At 38.9% G+C, this 23114-nt stretch overlaps 1 protein-coding gene across 2 annotated transcripts in view; it reads left to right on the forward strand.

The window, feature by feature from the left end:
* POLR3G (RNA polymerase III subunit G) overlaps positions 1-23114 on the forward strand; it is a 567212-nt gene that overhangs the window by 411147 nt on the left and 132951 nt on the right. The gene's annotated exons all lie outside the window — the stretch shown is intronic.

Genomic DNA, 23114 nt, shown 5'->3' on the forward strand with positions numbered 1-23114 from the left:
CCTGTAGCTTTGCCCTAGGCAGATAGCCTAGTATGAACCTATGAACCTAATCAGAAATAATTCCACTGCTTTTAGCCTCGATCAAAAAACTATCCGCCCATAGTTTGAAGTTAGACCCCGGATCCAGTGGTAACTTATAATGTGAAACGTCGTCACTGAGCTATCTTTTAACTTTTTTCATACTCTCTCGAATCCCATAAAACTATCACACCACCTCTGTCAGCTTTTAACACAAATGTATGTTCATTATAAATCAGTCTATCTAAAACCAATTTCTGTCTTTTACTCAAATTATTATTATAATTATTAAAGATAGTATCTTGGCTTGCATGTTTTTCACAAAGAAATTGTTTAAACATTCTAACTGCTGGATGGTATGGAGGTTGAAAATTCGATTTTTTACCTTTAAAAGAAATAATAGAGGCTTCATTTGTTTCTTGTTTTTGAATATAATCGTACTTAAAATTTAGATCACAACAAAAACTTTTAATGTCAATGATGGTAGTATATTGAGATGCACAAAAATCCCAAACCCTTATTTAGTATCTCTATGTAATCATCTGATGGTATATATAATGACAAACTAATAACCAATCATTTTCATTAGAATCATTTTCAGATACATTGCCAGTCACATTTTCATGATTTTCCCAAAGAGCTTTTCAATTATTTCTCCCATGTTTTCCTCCCGCTTGTCTAAAGGGTCCCTTGCAGTCCTTGATCTTTTATTGGTTGGTGAATTCAAATCCATTAATTCACCAATGTCTGTCTCTGTATCTGTATTTGAGTAATTTGAAGATAAATTTGAAGCTGTTGATTTCATATTACTAGCTTCTTTAGACCTCTTTAAGACAGAACATCCTCTTTCTTTTATTCCAGATATTCATTTTATTACCTTAAGTGAATCAAACCATGTTTAGCTGCCTTTAACAAAAAACGACATCATTTTGACAGTCTCTCAAATCTCTGTTGTAATTCTTTAATTTCTGACTGAGCAATTCTGCTTCAAAATGTTTTAACTTCTTTTAAAAAATTTGAATACATGCTTTCATATTCACTTTGTTGTACAAAGTTCTGTAATAGTTCAAAATTATTCAACTTCTCATTTAATCCTGAGAGTTTTCTCATAATGTTCAACTCAAAGTTCTATAAACATTTTGGAAGCAACTTTCGGTACATTCCTCCATTTATAGACAAAAACCTTGTTACTTATAAAGTTAAGACCAGTTATAAACTGGTTGAAATCTGCTTAAATGAGATTTGTTTTTCAAAAAAATATATATTTTTGAAAGTGATAGTATATCTTTTAAATGTGTTCAAGCCAATATACAATATTAATGCTTGACGGATAGGAATAAAGTGATAGTAAGTGTTCATATTTAAAGTGACCTGTTAGCATTAAAACAAAATTAGGTTAAATATATACAAGGCTTTAAATAACTGTGGTTGCTTTAAACTGTCAAATTTATAATGTAGATGAGCCATGTAAGCCTGTAACGTACTAATGATGCCAATGGGCAAAACTGGTCTCTGTTGTTTACCTCTAGCCAGACTGCTTCTTTTTATCAAGTTGTTATTGTAACAAAATAAAAGAATATCCGATTATTGCATACAGGGTGCTGGCTTTCATTGATATGGTATATTTGAAAGTAATTCAGTCCACCTGTGAGTTGGATCATACACCAAGGATTGTTTTCAGGATTTATGAATGAGTGCTGGCCATATTTAGTAAAGAGATGTTTGTAATTTTCGGAGAAGTGTACATGGTTTAAGGAGATGATTTGTGATGGTTTTTAAACAATCTATCGGAAGACAAGAATGATTTTACTGAGTTTGCAGGTAATACTGTGAAACCGGCTGCTGAGGGGTCATGTCTTTTTACGGAAATGGAGAGAGTATAAACTGCTTACTGAAACTAGCAAAAAGTCAATAAATATATATGTGCATACATGCATATGTATGCATATATGTATAGACAGGTATAGATATAATTGTATAGGTAGGTCTACTACAGGTGCTCGCGTATCTTAGTTCACAAGACACTTCCCTGCTGCCACTTGCTCATGTTGCCAATACCCTAAGTCCCACCACCCCATTTTTCATGCACCACCAGTGAGCTGTCTCCCAGAACCCAGATGCTAACCATAAAAACAACCCTCAAGCACTCCCTAAACCAAAAATCCACTTTCCGCTCCTTAACCCTAATCCAGCACCAACTCCCAATTGCTCCCTACACCTAAATTCCCCCTTCCCATTCCCCCCCTCCTTACCAGTTCCATGATGAGATCTTCATTGCCTGTGACCATTGTGGTAGATGCATCCCTGAACTCCTGTTCTAGTTTGAGCAGCTGCTTGGCCAGGTGGGCAATCAGGGCAGTAGCCATTCAAGCTTATGATTGCGAGTTCCATTATTTTGAACAGCTGTAGCTGTGTGTGTGTGTGTGTGTGTGTGTGTGTGTGTGTGTGTGTGTGTGTGTGTGTGTGTGTGTGTGTGTTTTGGAATGGGAGAAGGCTAATGCATGGACAATGACTGTGCAAGAAACATGGAACAACTCTGCCATCATTCTGTTGTATATTGAAGTACCTACTTCAAACCATGTTTAACAAACACATAACATTTTATGCAGGCTGGTTCATATAAGAAATGCAGTTTTATTTAACAAATTGCAAGAGCTTATTATCACTGTAATCAAAACACATTAACAGCAAGAAATCTAAGTGTAGAGCCAGAACTTAAGGTCTTTTAAAAATTGGTCAACATCTCCTAATTTAAAATTGTACATTGTGAATCTGAGAGCATAGTACAGGACTTACAAATGGAGGCAGTGATAATAAAGGAATCAGAGGTCATCACATATTGTATATTGATCAGGATCTGACACAGGAATGGCAAAGGATTTGTACGTTGAAATCAAAAGATGAAAAGTTAATAGTGGCAGCCCAGGATGTTAGACTTGCATACACATTGATTTACAAAGTCCATTGAACATGTGACAGAAACAGACAAATACAAATTCTTTATTTAAAACATACTCTGAAAGGCACAATAAAGTGGCAACATTGTTGCACTGGGATTGTGCAAACACTACGATATCGAAGCAGCTGAGAAACATTGAAAACATAAACAGCAAAGCATTATAGAGAATGATTAAGTTTACATCACATGGTGTCATCTATTACCAACAGTTCAAAAGTAGATGCTAGAAAGCCAAATAGTGTAGTCCATTAATAAAGACAAAAGTAGCATGCATCATTGAAATGCTACACCTAGCGATTACAGTGTCTCACATACAGAGACAAAGTCATTAAATATTAGGATTTGCAGGCAGAATCGAGAGTAATATGAAAGAAAGATACCCAGACAGTTCCAATAGTAGTAGGAGCAATGGGTCTATTAAAGAATCAGCAGTCATATTTGGATATGCTACCTATACATATAACTCTGTATAAACTGCAGGAGTCAATACTGGCCACATTGTGGGTGCTGTGAAGAGCATGTTTGGATAACATCAAAGACTTAAACAATCCTAATTTCATGAGCTTAAATTATATCCTGACTTACGAATGGGATCCATTCCCATCATGCTATTAGACGAAATATTTGGAGAAATTAAAACGAGAGAGCATAAGATATTGAGTATGACAGAGCTTCTGAACTGTAGCAGATGTTAGCTACATTACTCCATAAGAATGGATATTGTTTTCAGCAACTATGAATTTTGTATATAAACTTCAGTTTTCTAACAAAATTGAATGTATGACTTCTGCAGAGGTAAAGATAACTCTTCTCTTTAACCAGTATTTTCTTACACCTTTAACAAATGTGTTACATAAAAACACTCAAGCTGAAGCAAAACACAACAGAATATATTGTTCTTCAGAACTACATCCAATCAGTAAGCTTATGTTTGGAAGGCAGTTGAACTATTTATGGACTTGAACATCATCTTTTTTATTTGGTATGTTTTGAAGCCATTGATTTATACATACCTAAACATAGTTAGTTGAACTATAGTTCCAAAATAGATGACATTGTGATCTGTAGTGAGAGTAGGGAACAGGTGGAGGAGACCCTGGAGAGATGGAGATATGCTCTAGAGAGAAGAGGAATGAAGGTCAGCAGGACTAAGACAGAATATATGTGTGTGAATGAGAGGGAGGATAGAGGAATGGTGAGGATGCAAGGAGTAGAGGTGGCGAAGGTTGATGAGTTTAAATACTTGGGTCAATAGTTCAGAGTAACAGTGAGTGTGGAAGAGAGGTGAAGAAGAGAGTACAGGCAGGATAGAGTGGGTGGAGAAGAGTGTCAGGAGTGATTTATGACAGATGAGTACCTGTAAGAGTGAAAGGGAAGGTCTACAAGAGGGTAGTGAGACCAGCTATGTTATATGGGTTGGAGACAGTGGCATTGACAAAAAGGCAGGAGATTGAGCTGGATGTGGCAGAATTAAAGATGTTAAGATTTTGCATGGGGTGTGACGAGGCTGGACAGGATTAGGAATAAGTATATTAGAGAGTCAGCCCAGGTTGGAAGGTTTGGAGACAAAGCCAGAGAGGCACGATTACATTGGTTTGGACATGTGCTGAGGAGGGATGCTGAGTATATTGGGAAAAAGATGCTAAGGATGAAGCTACCAGGTAACAGGAAAAGAGGAAGGCCTAAGATAAGGTTTATGGATGTGGTGAGAGAGGACATGCAGGTGGTTGGTGTGACAGAGCAAGATGCAGAGGACAGGAAGAAATGGAAACAGGTGATCTGTGTGGCGACCCCTAACTGGAACAGCCGAAAGAAGATGATTTGTTGAATTGGTTTTATGTATTGCATAAAGGGCTAGATATTTTGCCCATAGCTATTAACTTGTAGAGGGAGTAGTGGGCATTATTTAGCAATAGAAATTATTGGCACATGCATTTGAAAAATACATTTATATTCATTCTGCCAGGTATTGCACTAGTGTGGAAATGTCTGTGTATCTTTTAAAAGTGTAATCCAGTAGTTGTAAAGGTGTATCAGATAATTATTTAGAGTTTATTACCCTGTTGTAAAAATAAAAGAAAACAGAAAGAGAGGGAAAACTGTTTTTAGGAATTTCACGAATACTCCATCCAGTTGGAGACAAAATCAGGATTTTCACTGTTACCTTTAAATGGAGGAGAACTTTAGGGTCATTAGACTAATTAGGTTTAGTATAGAATTAAACCCCAGGGAAGAAGACACCATTTCATTAATGTAACTTTGAAATGATACATTGATTATCAGCTAAGTGAACTAGGTGCACTTTTGCTACCATATGAAATTCAGAGAGCTTTAAAGATGATGCTTCAGGGGAAGCATGTGGATTGTCTGTTAACAATTACCATAATTAAACCTCTAGATTATATCTTCTGTTTCTGAGAGAAGGCAAAGAACCAGAATTAATAATTTAAGGTAACTGGGAAGTACAGCAAGTTGCCTCGGTTTTTTTGTTTAGAAATGGTGTAGATTTCAGAGGGCGATCTTCTCCAAAAGTTGCATTGTGAAAGTAGTGATCCATAAGGATATGTATAGTAAACTGATTATTTTATTGCCATGTAAGAGCTTGATATTTCCAATTTTCAACCTGCCTTGTTTTTTTTTTTTTTTTTTTTTTGGTCAAGTAGTTTTTTTAAACTTGCTCTTATAATATTATTCCAAAAGAATGTATGTATTATCTTATTTAACAAGTGCTTATAAAGACTCCCATATGCATTATTATTTAAATCTATTTTTCCTTATCTGATATTGTTATTTTACAGCTCGCATTTTAAGTACACTGACTGTGCTGTAATGGACAGAGAGCAGTCTTCGATGTAGAATTTATGTGCATGTATACAGTATACCCAATAATGATTTTAAGATTGCTGTAGCGAAACATGCAAACAAATGTGAAAAAGTTAAGTTTGTATTTGTTGCATTGGACAAAGTAGATCCTAGTCAGAGGGTGGTATCTAGAAGAAAAAAAATAGAGTATGATGTACATATCTGTCAGTGAGCCTAGTGAGTGTACTTAAAAGTGCTTGCTGAAAAAGTACAATAGTTGATAGAGAACAAGAGATGTAAATATATAATTGGTATCCATGCATTTTATGAGCAATTTTTCATGTGTACTTAATTCTTAATTTTTATTTGTGTAAAAGTTTAACACTTTACAGACTTGTTTAGCCTCTGATTAATTTACAAAATGGATGACATATCACTTTTTTGTCATGTGATTTGGTTGACCATCTTTAAAAGATAGAGGATTGACCTTATTTGCTGTGAAGTCATTTAATTGCAGTTATGGATGAAAGTGCTTAAAGTGCAATAAAGTGTCGCAAACAGTTTGTTTCTGGGTTATCCTGCAGTATTTTTGGTTCCTGGTATTTGAGAAGGATTGAAATTCACAAGAAAATTCTCAAGGGGCCAAATTCCAAAAAAGTTGCTCTCAGCACAAGTCTTCCCTGATTCTGAAAGACCAGCTGTCAGTGTAAGAGACTTACTTCAGTGTAAGGCTTATATATAATCATGCTTACAGTGGGAGCCAGATTTCAAAAGACCTGCTCTGTGTAAATGATCACTTGCACTGAGAGCAAGTCTTTTGGAATCAGGCACAATGTCTGTATTTACAAGGAAATTTTCTTTTATAAGTTTGTTAGAAGATTTCAAGAATTTGTTAAAGTAATTGTCAACTTTTCTTTTATGGAGAGAATATTAGAAGTATGTCTTACTTTAGTAAGCTAGCCAAAAGTTTAGAGGCAGTATTAGCAAAGCCGGCCAAAATTTTCAACAAGATAAGAGATTAATTACATGGCTTGGAGAGATTTGAGGTCTTTCTGGGTTACTGATAAGTCTTCCAGAGGAGAAATTTTGACATTGGAAATTTTTATCAGACTCTTTTAGAATGTATGGGTTTATTCTGCAATTACTTTAAACTGCTTGACTTTTAATTTAAAATATATGACAACGGTCTGAAAAAGTTCTTTGTTTGTTACAAAGTTAAGACATATTTATACCATGATTTGAACAAAAGAAATTGGCTCTAGACCATGTTTTGTGTAGTCGGAAGAAAATGGACAAATCTCGGCTCTGGAATATGTTTTTCAATAGGGATCAAAAACATCCAATGTAGTTATTATATTTTTCATAACAAAATGTTCTTTTGGTCTGATGGATTATTAGAGCTTTTTTGTCATAAGTGTGGCAAAAGTTCATATTCTAATTCCCTACTGTAATATAGTTAAAATTTGTTTTTTATATTTGAAAGATTACCAAAAAATTGTTTTACAAAAGGCGGTCTTTCATCACTTGGTATATATTCTGATAATAAAATTATTGATCTGGTTAGTATGTGATTGTAGCATTTGATTAATATAAACTTACAGGGTCCTACAGAAAATACATTATTTTCAGAGGGAAGTTCCTTTTAAGTAGGTTAGATGTACAGTATCTGCTAGTAAAGCTCCCAGCTGCAAAGATATAGGGTATCCACAGTTATGTCCTTCCATTCACATGTTGCAGTATTCTTAGCCAATGGAATTCCCTGCCTTAGTAGCCTGACATCCGGCTAGTATACAAAAGCCTACCGTTGATTTAAGCTATGCTGTACGTCACACACATGCTCTTTGCATAGTGTAGGGCAAAAAGGTGACGTCTAGATATACCCTCCTCAGAGCTTCTTTGCTGCCAGTCTGAACGGATCTCTCGATCTTCTGTCTCAATACCTATGTCCTTGCAGCTAGTCTGAACGCATGTCTTGATCATCGGTCTGACTGTCTACATCCTGCTTGCTGGTCTCTGAGCCTTTGCAGAAAGTGCCTGTTGGGGTTTTGTTTTTCTTGATTTTTGGTTGATTCTGGAGGGTTAATGTCATCCAGAAAGGGTAAATGCAAGTGTAGGAGACAGAGCAGGTCGTATCGTCTTTATAGAGAATCTATCTGTCAGGCTTTCGTACCGAAGACTCTGAAGTAGGCTTTTTCCTTTGCTTTGTATCTGGAGAATCAGCGACTTAAGCTTCTTGTTAAGGATACCATGAAAGGAACTTACCACCCCAAGCGTCAGCCATTAGGAAGGTTGAGAAAATGATTAGAATCTTCCGCTATCCAGCCACTACCAGATGTTGCTCCTGAGCTCAGTGAGAACTCAGAGTTTTGCCCAGCTTTGTTGTTGGGTTTCTTTCCCTCAACTGGGTTGGATGCTGGCTGGGATCAGGCTTTTGACATGTCTGATGAGGCTTTGCATATGTCCATTTCAGGCATTCAAGGGGAGTTAGCTTTGTTGTTGGGTTTCTTTCCCTCAGCTGGGTTGGAGGCTGGCGGGGATCAGGCTTTTTTGGCATGTCCAATGAGGACTTTGCAGATGTCCATTTCAGGCGTTCAAGGGGAACTACTGTTAATTATTTCGAAGGGGCCTAAGGGTGATGCTCAGGTTTTAGTTGGGAAAGAAGTCCCAACTTCTGTTATTGAATGCCATCCTGAGTCAGAGCCTTCTAAGTTTTACAGGGTAGACATCCCATTAAAGAAAAAAAAACAAAAAAAAAATAAACATCCCCGTCCTACTCCTGGAACTCCACAGAGTGAGTGTCAGGCCTTCACTTGGGGTTTGTTTAATGTTTTGATGGCATTAAAACCTCCTCAAGTGGTTTCTCTTCAGCACCCCCCCCCCCGTCCTCTACTCTCCTTAAAAGGCCCAGGGAACAGAATTCCTCTGAGAAGGAGTCACATTCTGACGAGGAATCCCTTGCTTACTCTTCCCAAATTCCTTCTCCTTTACACTATAGGTCAGAGGAAGAGGAATCTAACGGTCCTGATACTCCCTCTGAAGAAATTTCTTTTGGGGACACAATCTCCAGGATGATGACATTTTTTTAAATAGGATTGTGCTGAGGCCTTTGAAATCCATAAGAGGTACTATGAGTTGCTGCTGATGGAATCTCTGAAACCATCTGCTATTCCTCCTGTTTTGGCTGCTTTGTCACATGCATTTTCCAGTGCCTGTAAAGTTCCTAATTCTCTGCCCCCTGCTCCCAAGAAACCTGATAGGATTTATAGGGTGCCTAAAAACTAACTTTTTGTAGAAATGTCCTGCTGCGACCCCTCAGTGGTGTCTGTAGCCTCTGACAAACCTTCTCATTTACTTCCTTCGCCCAAGTTGCTTCCTTCTGATAACAATAGCAGAACAATGGAAAGGATAGGTAAGAAGGTTTACACTTCAGCTACCTTGACTTTTAGGGCTATTAATTATCAGACCCATATGTCCAGTTATGTGCTGGGTCTCCTTTGTCATGCTTGTCAAGTTATTTCTGATCTCCCAGACTCTGAGGGTAAAACTTCTGCTCTTTCCCTGTTAGAGACTTCCCCTCAGGTGGTTTGTCATTCCATGAAGTGTACTTATGATGCATCTTCTAGGGCTGCTGCTTTTGGTTCAGTGATGAGGAGGTATTCTTGGCTTTGCCTTTAATCATTGCCTGTTGATATCAAGGCTAAGTTGATGGGTGCCCCTCTTGATGATACACTTGTTTGAGGAAGCTGCTGCTAGTTTGCTTAAGTCCCTTCAGGATAAGGGGAAGGCATTAAGGAACTCAAACATGTGTTTGTCTGCTCTGTTCTTAAATTTCAAAGAAACTACCCCAATAAGCCTCCCTTTGTTCACAGGCAGTCACACCCTCCTACTAAGGGAAAAAAGAGTGGCAAACAGGCTCCTCCTGCTAAGGCTACTCAGACTTCAGGGATTCTGAAGTCTTCCTCTCCAGATAAACCAGGTGCTGTCTGTCAGTCTCTTCCCAGCCACATTCCTTTTTCTCTTCACCTTTCTTTTTCTCTTCCTGTTTGGCTTCAGATTACTCAGGATTCTTAGGTTCTTTCCCTTATTCACCAGGGGTATTTTATGGTGTGGAAATCCCATCCTGCTTTTTTGCGCATTCCTCAGCCTCCCCGGGAATAAATCTCTCTTTCTCCCAGAGGTACTCCAAGACCTTTTGGCTCGGGGTACTATTCAAGAAGTGCCTGTGTCCCAAGGGGGGGGGGTTACTCCAAAATGTTTCTATCTCCCAGAAAAGTGGGTACTTGGAGGCCAGTTCTAGACCTGTCACATCTAAACACTTTTCTGAAGATGCCCACTTTTTGAATGTTGTCCCTTCAGACTCTGTTTCCTCTTTTGCTTCCTCAGGCTTGTATATTGTCTCTGGATCTCAAGAATACTTATCTCCATATTCTGATCCATTCCCTTTTCAGAAAGTTTTTGCATTTCTCTGTTGCTTCCTGTTTTCAGTTCTTTGCTTTGCCCTTTGACATTTCTAGTGCCCTAAGGGTATTCATGAAATGCCTCGCTCCTGTGATTGCTTTTTGCAGCCTTCAGGGGATCCAAGTATTTCCTTACATAGACAACCTGCTGATTCAGGCCTCCTCTCCAGAGATCCTGTTGCAAAATCTTCAATCAGTCAACCACCTACTAAAACCAGGAAAACCCACTACCCCAGTCCCAACTACCAATAATACTATAGAACCTATCGAATCACAATTCAACTCCCACTTTATTAAATCAATAACCTCCCTATTACATGACACTTCTACCCCATCCCCTGTCTGTACCCACTCCATCTAGTCCACCACAAACCCAGTTTAAACTAGAACCCATTCAGGCAAGCTACATACAACATTTACTTTCTAAAGTAAAGCCACGTACCCTCGCCCGCTAACCAATTACCAGGTGAGTTTCTGAAATTAGCTGCCCCATCTATTTCATACCCCATATCAATCCTAATTAACTGCCCTGTTACAGAGCAATATGTACCTACCGTATGGAAACTATCCCACATCAATTTCACTGCATAAAGGAGGTCCCTCTAAAGACTTATCTAATTACAGACCTATAGCCATACTCTCACCCCTAGCAAAAATCCTAGAAAAGTGTATACACAAACAAATAATTGATCACTTCCAAAGAAACAACCTCCTATCTGTTGCACAACCTGGTTTTAGACCAAAACACAGTACAAGTACAGTGCTCATTAGCTTTACCAACTCTATAAACCACCTTAAAAATAACAACCAACTTGTCTCTGCTACCCTTCTTGACATGTCAAAGACCTTTGATACTGTATCACATCAAATCCTCCTAAGCAAACTTGGCAATTACAACCTTTGCCATGAGGCCGTAAATTGGTTCCATAGCTACCTTTCAAACAGGTAGCAAGCTACCCTATAGGACAATAAACTCTCTTCCCCACCTTCCCATCTCTGTAGAAGTCCCCCAAGGATTGATTGTAGGACCTCTACTATTTACAACCTTTACCAATGACCTAACAGCTGCTAGTCCTGCCAACATAATTCATTACGCAGACAACTCCTCGCTCATCTGCTCGGCACCTACAATCGAGACACTTCAAAAGAAAACCCAGACTTCCCTTACCAACATTGAAAAATACCCATCAGCCCATCAACTGAAACTAAATCCTAATAAAACCAAGCTTATGGTCTTTTCCTTCCTCACTAGCCAATAGTCAGTCCCTTTCTATTTTCTCCTCCAGTGGCACTAAAATAAAACCAGATGAACACACTAAACTTCTTGGGGTTACCATAGATAATGCATTGAGCTATATGTTTGTCAAATTTCAAACTGTTAAAAAGTCCATATGAAACTCTGCACACTCTACAGAGCTAAACCCTGTGTTTCAGAGCACACTAAACAGGCTACAGCAAGATCCCAGTTGTTATCCTCACTTCTCTATTCTCAGATATTCACAAACCTCTGTAAAACTGAACTAAACAAACTTGAATCCTACTATAACAAGACGGCCAAATTTGCAACTACTCTACCACCAAAAACACATCATTATACTGCCCTCAAACAACTAAATTGGTTAGAACTCCCAAACGTACTCATACTAAATCAATTATTAATTGCCCACACAGTGACATATAAACCTGATCACTGCCCAGCCCTAACTAACCTTGTACAACCCTACAAAAACCTTAACTCTCTTAGGTCAGCAGACAAAGTCCTACTTAAAGTAAATAAATCACATAACTCTTATGGTGACTCCTTATACTGCCACAAGATTGCAAAAGTCTGGAACTCACTCCCTCAGCAAATCCTGTCTATTGATCATACACGATACTTTAAGCAGGAACTAAAACAATATTTCCTATCGCATTGGCTGTGCCCATGCTCTGCTCCAGACTAACCTTTAGCCCCCTTCCCCCATTTCTCTACTACTCTGGTCACAGCTTTCAAACTCATGTGAAGAAGAACCCCCCCCCCTTCCAAACAATTGATAAAAAAAAAAATATATATATATATATATATATATATATATATATATATATAGTACATTGTTAAATGTTTATATTGTATCTGTACTTGTACTGACTTGTAATTTCATTGTATGCTATTCACTGTGTCTTTTAGGGTATTTACTATGTTTTACTGTCTTATTCTGTAGTACCTGTATCTCTATGTAACTTGAAATCTTTTATGCTATTGTGTTACTATGTTCACTGGCGCTTTTCTCCCCGGATCTCCACTGCAAAAGGACTTCTTGTCCAGTAGACATTACACAGTAAACAAATGTAAATAAATAAATAATTTTGCCATTTCCCTTCTTCAGATCCTAGGGTTCGCAATAAACTTCAAAAAGTTTTCTCTGACTCCTTCTCAAGATCATGTTTTTCTAGGTTGCAGAATTCAGACGATGCCTATGCTGGCATCCTTACCTCTTCCCAAAGCCTTAACTCTCATTTCCTTCTTTCAAATTCTTCTTCCTCTGGCCTTCTACATCTCAAACCTAGTAATTACTTCTCTTCCAAGATGATACAAAAACTTCTCGCTATAGACATTGTGTCTGCTACTGAAACTGAGAAAGAATTTTTATAGCACAATCGTAAAACAATTTAATTTTAACTTATTTATTGAAGTTTTGCAAGTTAACCCTGTATGTTATAGTTTCTACTGTTAAAACATATATATTTACACAGGTATATAGTTTATATATATTTCTGTTGTAAGGCCTTGCAGGAATTGAAATATATTTTTTGTCTTCTGATCCTAAGTTCCAGAGGAATTATCCATCTACATTTGCCTTTGTTTGCAGACAGCCTAGCCATCCTCCAAAAGGTAAGGATAGGTACTAGGCTGGTTCCTCGGGCTAAGTCTACTCAGACTCCTACTTCTCAAAAACCTCCTTTTCAAAGCAAGCCAGGTTCTATCTGACTGTCTGCTTCCCCTTTTCTTGAGTCAGGTCCCCTTACCCTTCGTTTTTCCTTGTCCCTTCCACTTAGTTAAGGGTCACACAAGAATCTTGGGCTCTGTCCATCATCCATCAAGGATACTACATGGTGTGGAAATCCTTTCATCTTTTTCTGGGCATCCCTCAGCCTCCTCAAACAGCTCTCTTTCTTTCTTCCCAGAACTGCTTTAGGGCCTTTTTGCCTAAGGCACCATTCAAGCCGTGTACCCTTCCCAGGAGAGGAAGGAGTTTTATTCCAGAATTGTCGGTTTCCCAGGAAGGAAGGCATCTGGAGACCTAGTCTGAAACTCTTGTAGCTCAACACCTTTTCAGAGGTCCCTTTCTTTCAAATGCTATCCATTCAGAGCCTGTTTCCTCTTCTGCTTCCTCAAGCTTTCCTGATCTCCCTGGATCTCATGGATGCTTATCTTCACATCCCTCTTCATCACCTTTTCAAGAAGTTTTTGTGTTTCTCTATTTCTTGCTTGCATTTTCAGTTCTCTGCTTTGCCCTTTAGCCTTTCCTACTACCCCAGTGGTGTTTACCAAATGCCTCATTCCTGTGATTTTTTTTTCAGTATGATAGGGGTTCAAATCTTTTCTTATCTGAGCGACCTGCTCATTCAGGCTTCCTCTCCTGAAATCTCACACCTCTAGTTTACTGTTTGTCTGTTACAAAGCCTGGAGTTTACAATAAACTTCCAGAAATCAGTCTTTGTTCCTTCTCAGGATCATGTGTTTCTTGGTTGCAGGCTGCAGACCATTCATATGCTGGCTTCCCTGCTTCCTTTCAAGGCATTTTCTCTAATCACCTTTTTTAATACCTTCTTCTGGTTTCTGTTACAGTCAAGAAATCTGTCAGGGCATTAGGATTCATGGCCTCGACCATTCCTCTGCTTCCTCTAACCAGACTTCATATGAGAACTACAGTGGTTCCTAAAGTCAGTATGGCTCCAACACTCTCATCCTCTAGATTTTCTAGTCCCTCTTCTTCCATGCCTCAAGCTTGAGCTTCAGTGGTGGGTTCATCACTGTCTCTACCTGGGACTTAGTTTTCAGCCCCCATTCCCTTCTCAGAAGCTTTTCTCAGATGCCCCAGACACTGGGTGGGAAGCCTCTGTCAGTTTACTCAAGGTCCAGAGTCTCAGTCCTCCTTATCGGAGGTTAGACCTCATCAATATGAAGGAGATGAGAGCTCTTCTTTTCACCCTTCAGACCTTTCATCCCCTCTTTCTTCCAGGGTCTCCCAGTCTTCACAGGCAATACCACAGTGATGTGGTATATCAAGAAGCAAGGTGGTGGGGGGACAGTCCTACCTTCTTTGCAGACTAACTCTTTAAGTTTGGGACCTAGCTGTCCAGTATCAAGCGACTCTTAAGGCTGTATACATTCCTTCAGAGTGAAATATAGTTGGCAGACTCTTTGAGTAAATACAAAACACAGGCTGTCACGAATGGATGCTTCACAGGGGTATGTTTCTAGACATTGTTTATCAGTGGGGTACTCCTCAGGTAAATCAACAAATTACTCTTTTTTTTTGCACCGGAGTCATACGTCCTCTGGCTTGGAAGGTGGACACCCTATCTTTCTAGGTGGACACCCCATCTTCTTTTTCTTGGAAGGGGATGTTTCTTTATGCCTTCCTTCCCCTTCTGATTCCAGGAGTCCTGCTCAAGATAGAACAGGACTCCCCCAAAATATTGTTGGTGACTCACTTTTGGCACAGCATTGTTTTCCCCCTTCTGCACCTAGTCAGGGGCAGTCATCACAAGTTAACCTCACTGGGTGGACCTACTCACACAAGAAAAGGGGTCTGTGATCCATACTCTCTTGTCCACTCTTCAGCTGACATTGTGGGTGATAGGGATTTGATCTCTTTTGCGTACCTTTTTTTGAGGACATATTTAGGTTTCTGCAGGGGGCCGGGAAATCCTATATATATTCAAATGGAAGAGATGTTCTGTTTGGTGCCTTGCTCATAACCAGAATGCACTTTCTGTGTTGATCCATCTGGTTCTCATTTGTGTGAATTGCTTCATGCTGGGTTAGCATATTCTTCTGTTAAAGCTGACCTTTCAGCTGTTTCTGCTTGTCTGCCTTTGTCCCCTCTACTGGCCTCTAGGTTTGATGTCAAACACTTTTTTGAGGTGCCGTTCATATCAGACCTCCTAGGAAGCCTATTGCACCTTCCTGGAACCTTAATTTTGTTCTTAAAAATATACCTCAGGCTCCATTTCAGCCTGCTGCTTCTTCTTCTGTATAGCACTGAACATGGAAGACTGTTCTTTTTTTAGTCCTTAACTTCAGCTAATAAGAGAGTGTCTGAACTCCAGCGTCTTATGGCTGTTGCTCCTTTTTAAGTTTTTCATAGGGACAGGGTGTCTCTTCATGCTAATCCTCTTTTTATGCCTAGGGTGGGTAACAAATTGTCTGTTAATCTATTAATTTGTCCTCCTTTTTTCCTTCTCCACAGTCTGCTAGTAAGAAGGTTCTTCACACCTTTGATTTGCACAGGCAGCTCATACATTATTTAGATAAGACTAAATACATTCAAAAGTCTGAGCAGCTTTTTACTTCCTTTAATCCCAGATTTCTAGGTTTGGCTGTTTCTAAACAAATTATATCCTCGTGGATCTCTAATGCCATTTCTTTCTATTATTCCTTTCATGGAAAAAGCCTTGCTGCCTCTGTAAAGGCTTATTCTACTAGAGCTGTTGCTTCCTCTGCTGCTTTTTTTAAAGGACTGGATACCAATTACATCCTTGAGGCTACTACTTGAACTTCTGTCTATACCTTCACTAAGCATTACAATTTGGATGTTTAGAGCAAGAGCTGGCTTTGCCAGAGCTATCCTGCGTTTCTTGAGGGCTTTTCTGGGCCTTCCTCCTCCCATGTTTCTTGTTGAGCTTTTCTACTCTCTCATTGGTAAAGAATACTGCAACAGTCATATGGAAGGACAGAGTACAGTTGTGTAAAATCTTACTATAGCAGTAGATGTAAACTGTGTGCAACCCTAGCCATCATATATCATTATATGCCTGTTAGTAATTACCTAAGATAAATATGTACCCTATATATGATTGTGTTCTCCAGTGAAGCTTTGTTAATATTACTAATTTTGTATAATAGTTGATATATGTTTGTCAACACTTCTGTACGCTTTGTAAACTTTGTACCTGTGGAGCTTTTCTCCCCAGGCCTCCGCCTGCTTAGACCCAGTCGGACTTTCCTGATTATATAAATAGAAAATAAATAAAAATAAATAAATAAAAATGTCGTCCTCTTCAATGTTGCAGTATTTGTTCCTTCCCTTCTCCCCTTTCTGCTCTGTTATCTTCCTTTTTCCCCCTTCTGGATGCACATGTTCCTCTTAATTCCTTGGACTGTTTCTCCTGGGACTTTTCAGTAATGAGATAGGTACCTTTATGCCCTATGCCATGAGCGGGAAGCATACATGTAATTTACAATTTCTGTAAAATCATAAGGCTTTGGTATACTGGCCAGTTGTTTGGCTACCCATAGCAGGGAATTCCACTGGTAAAGAATACTGCAACAGTGAAGAGAAGGACATATACTGTTATGGTAAAATTTTTGACAACTGTACTTTTTAGGTGGAATATAAATACATAAAGCATAATCCTCCCCCTTGTCAGTAGCCCCTTACCACCACAAGTCTGCTGTTATAATCTTATTTTCCCTCTTCTATCACTACTGGAGCTACTATAGCAATTAATATAACTATTCCTCTTTTCCTCTGTCCCTGATATTTCTGCAGAATATCCATCTTGAAATACTTCATCAAATTCACATGCTCGCTTCTTTCCAAATGTGTCTTCTGTAGCACTGTGCATTTCTTAATATAATTAAGTATGCTTTCCTTTTTGTCTATACCGGAGTCCATTCACATTCCCAGATAATATGGATAGTTTTGCCATTATGGTAAGATGTCCTTAGTCCCTCCTATTATATATAGCAGCTTTCAAGTATTTATTTTCAGCTTTTGTGGTACATGCATCCATTAATGTTTGGCAGGTTAATCCTTTAGACATTTTTTTTTTCTTTTCAACATTGGAACTTATGCCACATTTTTGGAAGACTTTTTGCTTTTTTATTAAAATGCTCAAATAAAAAAACACCCCATATTGTATTAACTTAACACAAACACACAAGTGTGTGCTATTTCAAATAATGTTTAACCCTCCTAATAGGAACATTTGTGCCAAATAGACAGCTTCTAACACAGGCCCTAATTACCCTAAAGTTGATGTTATCCACGCTAAGATGCATGTTATTGCCTGTGTGTTTCTACTTAGACTGATGTCTGTTCTTTTTTTTTTATCTTTTCCCCTCGATGTGAAAACAACTTGCATGCTTTCAGAAATCATTAAATTTTAGCTTAAAGGAATCAGTGTTCTATCTTTTATTACCCTATTATCAGCTTGTCTCCATCGAAACATACGAGAGAAAAAAGGAAAATCTAATCCTATTCTGCAGCCTGAAAGGCTGAAACATTTATTACTAAAGGTAAAATTTTCATTATATTCAGTGGTCTTGTATTTACTTATTTCCACTTAGATTAAGCCAAGAGTCTTAATCCAGACATTCACCTATGCAAAAGTAAAGAGAACATATTGACTCTGTATGTGTTATGATCTGTGTACTTTTACACCTCACCCCCCACTTTAACAACCCCAAATTATAGCCCGTTAGCTTAAACATGCTTTTGTCTAGCTTTTTTTCTCTTTTTTGCACTGTAATGCCTACATTTCTTAATATCAAAAAAGAAGAAAGAAAAGAGGAGAGGAGAAAAAAGACATCTGTTTAGTAACTTGATTGCATACAAGAACAACTAAAACTACTTTACTATAAAATATGCAGTTTATATTATGAAAATTTCTTAGGAATACTGTTAAGAACAGTAATTGTTTTACATACATTCACCTTTTTCCTCCTCTCTGTCCTCTCAAAGTTCTTCCAAACAGTAGTATAAAATGAGGAAAATGCTTTTCAGTTGCCCACAAGTTTAACGAAGTCCACAAAATCTACTCTTTCCACTTATTCTTATACAGCCTTATTGCACAAATACAATTGATGCTTTGCAGTCTCACATTTATTCAACAGTTCCCATGTTGCTGGTCTTCCTGTTCACCTCAATGTCCCAGTTCATTTCCATTTCTCTGTTACACAAACATTTTCCTTTGGAACAGTGGAAAAGTCTGTCCAAGTACTTTATCATCAGGATGAGAAGTAGAGTTCCTTTCCCCTTTCTGCTTGATGGCTGATTTCTTGTCGAACAAATGTTTGCATTTCCTCTTTAAGCTCAGAAAATGACTGATCCCCAGGGAAAAATATTCTGAAGACAGCTAGGTACAGCAGTTTGAATCTCACATTCCCTGATTGCTAGGATAAATGTTTCTCTTCTGCCTGGTGTGCAGTAAATAATAGTTTTCCACAAATACTTTGCTGTCTCCAGCTTTTAATACTTTGCCCTTTTGTCAAGATCAACTCTTTCTTCTTACAGGTTTGCATTTTTACTAATAAATGTCTTGGCTGCTTTCCCATGGCCAGATTTGGAGCATAGACAGTGTCTTTTCAGTCCACAATTTCTGCTGTAAAATACCAGTCCAGTTGCTTATCTGTGCCTTCATAAAATTAATACAGTCTGCCCTTTCAATTTATCTGGTACAGCAGAAAATGTAGATTTTCCCCTATGTGCTCTGTCTTCTAATTCTACCACTTTCTAAACATCTCTTCTTGAGCAGACACCTACTCAGCAAGCCTTTTCTTCATTTCTACCTCTCCTGTTTTTTGTTATTTGAGTTGATATACTCCTTCACTGTTTCTTTTATTTTAATAAACCTGAGCACATTTGACTTATTTTCTTCCTCTAGATTACTGGACCTTGTACCGAAGCTGGAGCTTGAACTGCTTTTTGCTTAACAACTGCAGGATTCTTCAAAGTCAGTGCTTTCTCTTCATCTTTTCTAGGTTCATAGGTTCATACTTGGCTATCTGCCCTAGGGCATTTACAAGTCTAGCCAGAGGGTGTTTGGCTTTTGCCACCCATTTTAAATAAATTTTCCTATGCCCTTTTTCAAGGTTAGTATACTGTGCCTCTATCCAACTGTGACACAGAAGTGGTACCCGGAGTAAATCTCCGATCTCCCAGCCACTCATCAAGATTCCTCTTGAAGAGAGTCAGTGAGGGACTCTGCCTAACCTGGACTGGAATTTTATTCCAGAGTGAAGGGAGACTCTGGGTTATGAATCTGTCCCTCCAGCATGTCCTATTTATTTCAGTGCTGAGGTTCAAGTCTCTCGAGCGCGTAGCTCGATGGGATTTGGATTTTCTGAGGTGCAGCATGTCCATTAATTCCAGGTTGGACATGGCTTTATATGTCAGGCACAGATCGCCTCTGAGCAGGCGGTATGCCACTGAGTAGAGCTGGAGTTTCTTTAACCGGGCAGCATATGGCATCTGTTTGAGCCCTTTGATCCTCTTGGTGAGGTACTTTTGGGGTCTTTCCAGTTGCTGCAGGTGTCTGGTAAGGTACATCCCAAAAGGGGCATTGTACTCAATTATGGGCCTGATGAGGGATGAGTAAAGAGGCACGATGACCTCCCCTGATCTAGATGTGAATCCCTTCATGATTAGGTGGGCTATATAAAATGTTTTTCTAACCACTTTGGCCACGTGGTTGTCGAATGAGATATTGCTATCATCTTGGGTCCCCAGGTCCCTAATTACTTCTTCCGTACTTAATGGATTACCATCTATGTGGTAATTTGTGGGCACTTTTTTGCCAAAGGGGATGACTATACACTTTTTGGTGTTTAGCTTGAGGCCATGGCTCTGGCACCAGTTGTCTGTTTCTATGAGGCCCTTTTGTAGGATGCTTGTGTCGGCTGGAGAGTCGATTATGGCGCCCAGTTTGCAGTCATCTGCGAACTTGGTCAGCCACAGTCCTTCCGTGTTGGCCTGTACCTCCGAGAAATATATACCGAACAAGAGAGGTCCCAGGACTGAGCCTTGTGGGACGCCACTTGTAACTGGTTTGGAGTCTGACATGGCTCCAGCAATTCTAACCATGTGGGTTCTGTCCTTGAGCCAGTTTGCAACCCATCTAGTGACCTAGGGGTTTATATTTAAGCTGGCGAGCTTATCTATAATGCCTGAGTGGGGTATTGTATCGAAGGCTTTTGCAAGGTCCAGGTAGGCTGTGTGGACCACCTTCCCCTCGTCAATGGCCTTGGTGACTGTTTCAAAGAAATCGACCAGGTTTAAGAGGCAGGATCTGCCCTTAACAAAGCCGAACTGGGTAGGATCCAGTGTCTGTAGGTCCCCAATATCTTTATTTATGAGGTCCATGATGATCCTTTCCATAGCTTTGCAGACCAAGCTAGTCAGGCTTATGGGGCAATAGTTTCCAGGATCCGTTGAGACACCACCTTTGTGGAGAGGGACCACTGTTGCCGTATGCCACTCTTTGGGTACATATACTGTAGTAAGGCTAAGATTGAACAGTAGTTTTATGTTTGGGTTTAGTTCTTCTTGGAGTTCATGTAGGGCGCAGCCTGGGACACCGTCTGGTCCCATTGATGCTGTGTTTTTTGCTTTGGAGAGGGCGGCTCTTACCTGAGCATCTGAGATGTCAGGGGGGCAGCACTCTGCTGGGATAGATATTTGCCCTTTTGGTGGGGAAGGGGTGGAGAAGTTTGCGCTGAACCTGTCAGCTAGGATGTTGGCAATGTCTGTGGGTTCGGTGTATTTTTTGTCGTTTTGGACTAATTCTGAGCATATCTAGGAATTCCCACCCAGGTTCCTAACATAACTAAAGAAAGCCTTGTGATTATTCTTAGTGTCCTGTGCAATTTGTCTCTCAAAGCTGGCCTTAGACGATTTTATTTCTAGTTGATTTTCTTTCTTGACATCTTAATTTCTTCTTTGCTGGCATCCAGGCAGTGTACTTAATAGAGAGTAAATTAATTTTACTCAAGATGACAGTATCACAGACTGTTTTCCAGTTCACACTTTCACTCTGCAGCCATCGAAGTCCAGTGATTGATCTTTGTAAGTTAACACTAAACTAAGTTTTGAAGCATTCTGCATTTAAAATCAGCCGGTACTACATGACTAAAGTCCGCTGCATTCAAAAATCGTTATAAGAGAGAAGAGAGATTTATTTTTTTATCTGTGGATCATGTTGGAGTGAGCACCCTTCTTTCTTCTAGCAGCAGTGTTTCTGAAATGCTGCTGTAGCTATGAAGATATACAAGTGCATGTGCGTGCGTGCGTGCGTGTGTGTGTGTGTGTGTGTGTGTGTGTGTGTGTGTGTGGACTTTGAAAAAGTTTGAATAACAAATATTTGAAAAGTTAACAAGAAAAAAACATTTTTTGGGGGGTGGTGAGTCCTTTTGCACTCTACACCAAGTTTTTATAATATCAACTATGAGATCACACTGCACTAGGCAAATTCCCAGACCCCACTGTATCCTTGGGGGCTGGGAATTTGCCCTTTTGCCACTGTAGACTGAAGAAAATAAACTCCAAATAATAATAGATATCAGGTTGAAAAAAAAAAAGAATTGTATGTGAAACTACACCAGTGCAGACAAACCAGAAACCTGTCTGTACTTTAGAAGTTTTCACTTCTTTGCCTTGGAATCAAAGGAAGGCAGTGCCCACCATCTCTTTTTTTCAGTTTTCACATTCTTTGGTATTGGTATTTCTCTGCCAGCATAACACCACAGAGACAGGGAAATTCTTTTAGGTACTGCCCACAGACTTACATGAACAGTCCTCAGTCTTGCTGACATTAGCAGCTGCAAAAGTAAAGAAAAATGTGCACGATGTGGTTGAACTTCTGCCTCTACTGCAGAGAAGAACTGAAACAGTATTGGTACACGCAGCTAACCAAATTCTTTTGGATACTGCTCCTGTTGTTGGGGATATTCTTTACTGTAAATGCAATATTATTAAAGATAGCAGTATTTAATCTTAAGCACATTAAAGAATAATTACTAAAGTGTCAAAATTGGATATTATGATTTTATGCTAGTATGCTACATTTTAACAAATCAAGAGGTAGCAATACAGCAAAAGTGGGGAAATGTAATGCAGAAGTATTTGTGATTCATAAAAAAATAATTATCAAAGTCAGGAACAGAAAGTTGTGCATGTTTTGCAGTGTGCTGCATTATAAAGACAGAGAAAAATATAGTTTTTAACAAATATAGCACATTTCTCCAACATGCAGGATAAAAACAAACCTTTTCTCTGTTAATATTGTTAAACAGCAGCAATAGTTTGTACTGTATGTGTCTGATAAGTTCCTTTGTGAGTTACAGCTCATGATTTACAGTGATAGCTTTGAGACACTTGGAAGAGGATTGGGGAGGGTCTGTCAGTACTTCTAGGAATAAAGATTGACAGGCAGCCTTGAAAAAGCCTGCAGTACAACTACAATAGTTTTAAGTTCAGAAGAAAAATGTAAATGCTATAACAGCACTGAGAATAATTCAAGTAAGGGTAATTCAGGCAAAAAGTAAAAAGCAGCCAGGATCCAGAAGCATGAAAGGTGCCTTTGACTCTCGGTATTGCCATTCTGTTTACATGGGAGATAAGGAGATGAGATGTTTTTATTCTGTCCAGCTTGCCACATATAAAAGGGTCTTTAAATGGATTCTGTGAGCCAGAAGACAAAGCAGTTAAGTTCACATTAGTATGGCAGATGCCATGATTACCATTTTGTGCTAAAACATATTAAAATATAATAAGCATTTGGTCATTTTGATGTATTGAAATAGCTCAGAATACAAATACACAATAAACGCATTTGAGTTTGAGCAAAGTTTTCCTAACCCTTTAATTTGTAAATGCTGTGTTACAATGCCT

Source organism: Protopterus annectens, chromosome 2.part2, assembly GCF_019279795.1.
Source record: "Protopterus annectens isolate FY-2018-M chromosome 2.part2, PAN1.0, whole genome shotgun sequence".
Lineage (NCBI taxonomy): Eukaryota > Metazoa > Chordata > Ceratodontiformes > Protopteridae > Protopterus > Protopterus annectens.